This window comes from Nylanderia fulva, unplaced genomic scaffold, assembly GCF_048542155.1.
Source record: "Nylanderia fulva isolate GAGA-0341 unplaced genomic scaffold, ASM4854215v1 Scaffold586, whole genome shotgun sequence".
Classification (NCBI taxonomy): domain Eukaryota; kingdom Metazoa; phylum Arthropoda; class Insecta; order Hymenoptera; family Formicidae; genus Nylanderia; species Nylanderia fulva.
Window position 1 is genome coordinate 3,470 of NW_028190683.1, and position 8,063 is coordinate 11,532.

At 26.8% G+C, this 8,063-nt stretch overlaps 1 long non-coding RNA gene across 2 annotated transcripts; it reads left to right on the forward strand.

The window, feature by feature from the left end:
- Positions 1-4,715: 4,715 nt before the first annotated feature.
- On the forward strand, positions 4,716-7,567 carry LOC146720917 (uncharacterized). 2 transcript variants are annotated; one of them, XR_014925850.1, is made up of 5 exons: positions 4,716-5,029; positions 5,118-5,177; positions 5,801-5,849; positions 5,934-6,024; positions 7,372-7,567. It is a non-coding gene; the product is annotated as an uncharacterized LOC146720917 (long non-coding RNA). The 2 variants fall into 2 exon arrangements; XR_014925849.1 differs by lacking the exon at positions 7,372-7,567 and having other exon boundaries at positions 4,727-5,029; positions 5,934-7,347.
- The last annotated feature ends 496 nt before the right edge of the window (positions 7,568-8,063 follow it).

Sequence of the window (8,063 nt, forward strand, 5' to 3'; positions counted from 1 at the left end):
AATTGGAAGGCCTACATTTGATAAATTTCAATCCAGCATCAGTTAAAGCAAACTCGAGAGCCATTGTAGAATATAATCGACTGAGATCTATATTCAAATCTGAACTGCCACAAATCAATCCGTCCGAGAAAAAGGTTGTGAAAATGTACGATCGTCGATGGGATATCCCTAATATCATTGATGATATGCAGAATTATGATTGTGAGGAACCAGAAAGTATAGTTACGTGGAAAATATATGGCCTTTGCAATAACGATGCTGTTTCGTGTTACGCTAATGTAATATTACAATGTGCGTTTCATTGCGTACGTATTAGGCAATAAATACTGAAAAATAAAGCATCAAATGCATTGACTGATGCTATCTGCGCGTATGGTGAACGTAAATATTGCAACATTCAAGCGGTTAGAAGATCTGTCGGAAAACGCTTCGAGGAACGAACACAAGATGTTTCGGAATTTTTTACGGCTCTAATGTCGACGTATTCCGACATCAATGATGTATTAAAACTCGAATTAAAGCACGTAACATGTTGCTCGAATGTCAAATGTAATTACAATGTAACTAAGCTGGAAAGCAGTAGTTTGTTAATATTACCTATACATTCGACATTAAAAAGGAAAGAAGGTGTCACTCTACAAAGTTTGATTAATGTAGAATTTTCTAAATGGGAAACGATAAACGGCAATTGAAACAAATGTAAGGGCACCGTGTTGAAAAAGAAAACCGTAATCGAATCAACTTTATCCGTCGTAGTAATACAGCTCAATTTATATACTTTTATAAACGGTGCTTCTAAAAAAATTATCAACAATCAAATGACCGCCGTGCCGACGAGTAATATCACGATTAATAAAAAAAAGTACAAGCTAATAAGCGCTATATTTCACGAAGGTGAAGAAATGAATCGTGGTCACTACACGTGTATGTTGAGAGCTGACACAAAATCGGAATGGTATTACTCTAATGATATGGAAGTGTTCAAGAAAAAATGGCCCAAAGGAGCACAAGGGGCATAAATATTGTTCTTAGAACAGATTAAATAATGGCGCTGTATAAAGGCTGCCGTAAACGCTACATTAAAACATCAACTGTTCTAGCGCTGTATAAAAGTTGCCGTAAGCGCCAAAATAAAATATCGGCTGCTCTGGCGCTTTATAAAAGCTGCTGTAAGCGCTGCATTAAAACGAGTGCAATAAGTTTCTAATTTGACCTAGGCTTCATGACATTTCAAAAAGTATCATCAAGAAAAAAATTATCAGACAGAAATATGTATGTCGTGTTAAAATCGGAGAGACGAAGAAAAATATATGGTTGCGTTCTCACGAGAATGGGCGATGGAGGGGCCCATTCTTTATTTTCAATATTCATACAAGAATATAAATTCATTCTGTTGCAATTGAAATAAATGTGCAATGTATCGTTAAAAGTTATTACAATTATACAAACATTTACATATACGATTAAATAAAATATATATGTATACTATAATATAATTATATATTTTATATATGTACATATATACCATATATTTCAATTATTTTGAACTGTATTGCATAAATTGTTACTTATACAATGTTATGTGATAAGAATCGAAAATACATATATTTGTAATACTTGAATTACTAGAAAGCTGCTCTATATATCTGTACTTTAAAAAGTAAGTGATATCCTAAAAAAATCATAAAAATGAAAAGGTCAGGCCATGTTCAAAAGAAGGTACTCAAAAATTTAAACGATCTAATAATAAATTATCACGAAAAGTAACTGATATGTTATTCAAGGTGCCAGTTCAAAGTGAACATACGTAAAGTGTATATTATCTAAATTTAGTAATAATATATTACCATGAAAAGTAACTGTGATATTTTATTCAAGGTGCAAGTTCACATTGAATATACATACATATAAGTAAAACTGATTACAATTTGATTCTAGAAAATAAGTGCGATATGTTATTCTTAGTGCACAAAATATAATAGTCGTTTATAGAGATTTGATTTGAAATTCATACTAGCCCGTACAATGAAAAATAATTGCTCGTAATGCCAGAGTACCAATTTGTTAATGACTCAGAAAAATAACATGGCGGCCTGCTCTCAAAAAACTTTCGATGGGTAGAATAAATAATTGAAATAAGAGTTGTGAAAATTGTATAAATTAAAAACCTCCAATCTTTCTTTAGTAAAATTTCGAATTTTCGTATCAACTTCCGATTTGTGTTATACCGTATTTTCAGGGAGTAAGTTATTGATCAGAAAACTTTGCCTTGTTGCTCGAAACGGGTGTATATTAAGTAAAATTTATAAATGTACAGTTCTCAGGTCAACTACAATAAAGCTATACGCTTAAAAAGTTTACTGATTATTTGTCGTAATATACAATAAAAAATTACATATTAATTATTCAAGATACAAGTGAGAAATAAATATCATTAAAATATACAAAAAAAATATATCAATTTGACTCTGAAAATAAGTGACATGGTTCTCAAAGTGCAAGGTTTCATTTGACTTACAATTTTCTTCAGAAACACAGAAGAAAAAGGTATTTGTATATAGTTTTGTATATTCACTTCGTTGTGTGTGTAGAGCTTTTAAAAATACGTTGAATTTTTATTCTAATCTAATCTTCTTCTAATGTAATACTTTTCGTATTTCAAATGTTGTAGTAATTATTCTGTAAGAGCTTTGACATTATTTCTAAATGGACATCGAGAAACATCATAGTTTTTTGAGAGCAGGCCGCCATGTTATTTTTCTGAGTCATTAACAAATTGGTACTCTGGCATTACGAGCAATTATTTTTCATTGTACGGGCTAGTATGAATTTCAAATCAAATCTCTATAAACGACTATTATATTTTGTGCACTAAGAATAACATATCGCACTTATTTTCTAGAATCAAATTGTAATCAGTTTTACTTATATGTATGTATATTCAATGTGAACTTGCACCTTGAATAAAATATCACAGTTACTTTTCATGGTAATATATTATTACTAAATTTAGATAATATACACTTTACGTATGTTCACTTTGAACTGGCACCTTGAATAACATATCAGTTACTTTTCGTGATAATTTATTATTAGATCGTTTAAATTTTTGAGTACCTTCTTTTGAGCATGGCCTGACCTTTTCATTTTTATGATTTTTTTAGGATATATGTATATTTATCCTATATTAGGATGGTTTAAAAAAACAATATTTTTTTTATTTGCCTTTCTGACTATTTCTTCCTCATGGTTAAAAATAATTCTTCAAATGTTCAAATTGCATTTATCATGGAAATTAACGTTTTTCAGTTTTTTATTTTTTTCTAAAATGAATATTCACTTTTTACAAGTTCTAACAATGTAAAATTTTTTCTCTGATACTTATTATTATTTTAAAATTTTTTCAAAATAAAATTGAATTATTTTGTGTCTGTATACATGCTTGTGAAGATGATTTTGAGTATATTTTTAAATTCAGTGAGCTGGTAAGTGCACAAAAAAATTATTAATGTTTGTGAATGTAATTATTAATTAAAATTATTAAATTATTAATGTTTAAATTTTTTTTACATATTTCTCTAATATCTAGCAAGTACGTGTATGATTGATTACTCGGAGAAAAAATTATTTACTAATGTACATAAAATATTAAAAATAAAAAAATTGAAAAATGTGTATGATTTTTAATGAAAAACTTGCTGGGTATTAGAGCAATATGTAAAAAAAAATTCAAGCATTAATAATTTTTTTGTGCAATTACCAGTTCAATGAATCTAAAAATATACCAAAAATTACCTTATTGTTATTTATTTATTTTCTTGTTACTTCATTATCATTTTTATCCAAAGATATTGAGTCATTAATGTATAATATCATTCTTTATCAATTTTGATGTTCTTTTTAAAGAAACATCACACTCATTTTATTTTTTGTTAACTTTGCTGAAATTTTTGCTGATGAGATTTATCTCCAACAATTGACTTTTACAGCATTTTTTGTCAAATTGTTTTCATTTATGGTGTTTCTAAAATTTTCTTACTTGATCGTTGTTTGCAAACTGTTTTGTCATTTACAGCATTGTGTTTCGGTATTATTGATGTAATAATATTTGCAAATAATAAATATTTAAAAAAAATAATAAATATGTTAATAAATATTTTAATATCAATAATATTTGCAAAAATTGTTTTATTTTCACAGACAATTACAGCTTAGGATCGACATATGTTTATAAAAATGTTCGATTTACGAGATAATATAACAAAATTCTAAAGGATTCATTGTATAAAAATAGAAACACATTAAATGGTAATAAATCACAGATTCAACAAAATAATGAATTAAATGTCGATAATATGACAAAAGAAAAATTAATAGAACAGATTAAACAAGAAATTCTATATGAAGAAATGGATTGGGAACCAATGAATGATGAAACCATTGCACAAGAGGTATTATCAATATAATTAAAACATTAATTAATTTGTGTATTACAGATAGAATTTATGTATCATAGAAAATTATCTTATTTTAACTGTGTGCTTTAGTAATCTCAAATATTTTATATTTTTTTACTCATTCTCCTGACTTCTGCCAACCGTAGGTTGGCGAAAAGAGAGGGAGTATGCGTTTCATCGAGCCCGGATCGGTCGTGACCTTAATTCTCGATAACTACTGCATAGTTTAATATCAACTTTGGAACATAAGTTTCTTATTAATCAAGGAAGGTTTAAAGCGTATTATTATCGTTATTTATTCTATTAATAAAAAGTGAAAAATGAGTATTATTTCGTCAATACGGTCTCTCATTGGCTGCTGTGTGAACCTAAGAGGAAAAAATGATTCACCAATGAGATTCGTTGTAGTATCCGGATAGGGAATGTTGGTGACATTGGTATATACATCTCGAAGTAATAATGGCGGGACTGATAGGATAGGTTAGCTGTCACCTGTTGCGTGTTATTGTCAACAACAATATTAAGTGAAGTATATTATTATGGATATATCTCAAGAAGATATAAATAAAGGAGTAAGTTTCTTCTTTTATATTTATTGTTTTTTTTTTATTTAGGATATTGTTATTATTATTTATTTATTGTTTCTTTATTTATATGTAGGAAGAAGATACTCGCTTGGAGATATCTGAAGAAGAAAACATTATTAATAATAGAAAACGAGTAAGTCTTGTTATTAATAATGAATAAAAATAAATAATATAATTAATAATATAATTAATCTGTTGTAGTCATAACATGGCTATATGAATTTATATTTGTCTGCGTAGCTACTTATTTGCTATTAAATTTGCTGCGTAGTCACATTGCTATAAATATCCACATATATAATTGTATAAATGTATATAGTTATTTTCTCTCTTATTTGTATATTATATAATAATTATATAATTAATTAAAAATATGTATACAAATATATTTATAGTTATACAAAGATATTAGCTTACGCACCAATAATTATGGCAATGCAGACAAATATATTAACTTACATAGCCAATTATCTACTACAAAAGATTATTCACATATGTAATAATAATTAAGGCTATACAAATATATAAACTTACTTGTAATTACATAATGTATAAACTTATATAGCCATAAGAAAGTTAATATATTTGTCGAAGCCATAATTATAACTGCATACAAGTTTACGTATTTGATATAAGATATTGTTGTCATCTGTGTTTGTCATCTGTCTCTCTCTATCTATCAATCTATCTATCTAGCTATTTTTTTTTATTTATCTCTCTATTTATATTATATTATATTAATTAAAAAAATTGTAGCAGAAAAATATTTGGAAAGAATATAGAACATTGCAGTCACATGGTGAGTGTATGTGTGTCTTTATTATTATTATTATTATATTATATACATTGTAATATATATATTACATAATAAAAACTTTTACATGTGTAGGATGAAGAAGCAGAGAGAATGAAGAAACAAGAACAAAAGAATGAAGAAACAGCATAAGAACAGCAAAAAGAAGAGTAGCAGGAAGCTTGCGGTACATATATGGGCAGCATAGTTGCGCCGCACTCTAAATGTGCATGTTGGCAGCAATGTTGCGCCTTATTATCTGAAGAAAGAGTAGAGGAATCACCAATGGCCATAATATATGATTATAATCACAAGCAGGAATGAGGAATAGAAGAAACATCAAGAACATACATATATTAAATTTTTTTTATTATTAAAAAAAATGTTTAATTATTATTAAAAAAAAAAATGTTTAAAATGTTTTATCATTATTCATATATGTATACACATATATATTTATATTATAAAACATTTATATATATATATATATAACACAATTATAACTATATATATAATTATATAATATATAATAATACTATATATGTATAATAATAACATTACAATTATTATTAGTCATATAAATAATAATTGTAATATTTATATTTATATAAATAATAATTAATATATTTTAGTCTCAGGATATGAGTTAGCTATAGGAGCCAAGCGCAGTTAATGAGGCGCGTATTTTTTCTAAAGGATTAATTAGGTTTTAATAATCATAAGAAATACATTTAATATACAAGACATTAAAGTGCGAACGTTTCGGCTCTTTCTTTGAGCCTTCTTCAGCGCATAGGTATAAATAAATAGCAGTAATAATACATTAAAAAAACAATTAAAAATAATGTTCAAGACGTGCGATCTTGTTTCGCTCCATAATATATTTCATTATGTTTCTTAACGATTGTCTCATTTTACTTTTTCTCTAGGTTGAAAAGCCCGGAAGGCAAAATGTGTGTTACGTATATATGTTCTTGCATCTATGAGAATATATTGTTTTAAACCTTTAAAATTTATGGAGTGAAATCAGTTCAATATAATAAAACTTATAAAAAAATTGTCTTACATATATGTCGATTCTTATTTTATTTGCTTGAGATTATATTAAAGACGAGATTATATTAAATGTATTTCTTATGATTATTAAAACCTAATTAATCCTTTAGAAAAAATACGCGCCTCATTAACTGCGCTTGGCTCCTATAGCTAACTCATATTCTGAGACTTAAATATATTAAAAATTAGCAGAGCCGTTTGATTGCTTATACGTATTCAATCAATTTTATTTTATTAAATTATTATAATACAATTTTTATTATTATTATATTATTATTATTATTATTATTATATTATATATATATATGGTTACAATTATGTTATATATTTATAATTATTATAACACTATTTTTTTTAATTATACAACATATATATTGTTATATTATATGTAGAAATATATTATAATATTATATAAATATATAAAGATATTATATAATATATAAAGATATATATATATATATATATATGTCTATTTCAGGTTACACGAAGAAAGAAGAGAAGAAATATCGGACGAAAAAGTAACACAGCGGTAAAAAATTTGCGCTATAAAAAGCAAAAAACATGTTTATCAACAACAAACAACGAACAAACAATTGAAGCAGCAAATTAACAATTGTCACTTAAACAAGCAATAGAATTCTGCAACAATAAATACTGAAAAAAATTTTTCACAAGATGCTACTAATGTACTTCTACCCAACAATCAAATATTACAAGCTACTGTGTTATCGATCCCTCAGGAAATTCCACAATCTGATATTAATACCCATAGAAAAAAGTTGTTACAACAATTTCATTTAACTATATCGTTTTTTGCGGATATTGCTTGTGATGTTTGTAAAAAATTATGCTATAAGAAGCAGATATGTAATACGAAAATATCTGCTAAAACGATTGATATTTTTCCTACCGAATTACGCGAATTAAATGAAATTATAACATGTTTCCGTTGTGCTAATTTGATTAAAAAAGGCAAAGTTCCAACACAAGCATATTGGAATGCTATGTTTTTAGATGAAATTCCAAATGTTTTGCGAAATTTAAGTGATATGGAACAAAGACTTTTGTCAAGAATTGTTCCATTTATAAAAATTATTAAGTTAGGTGGACGATTTGGTCAATCTGGCTTTCGAGGACAAGCTATTTTATTTGCGCAAGATATAGAAGAAA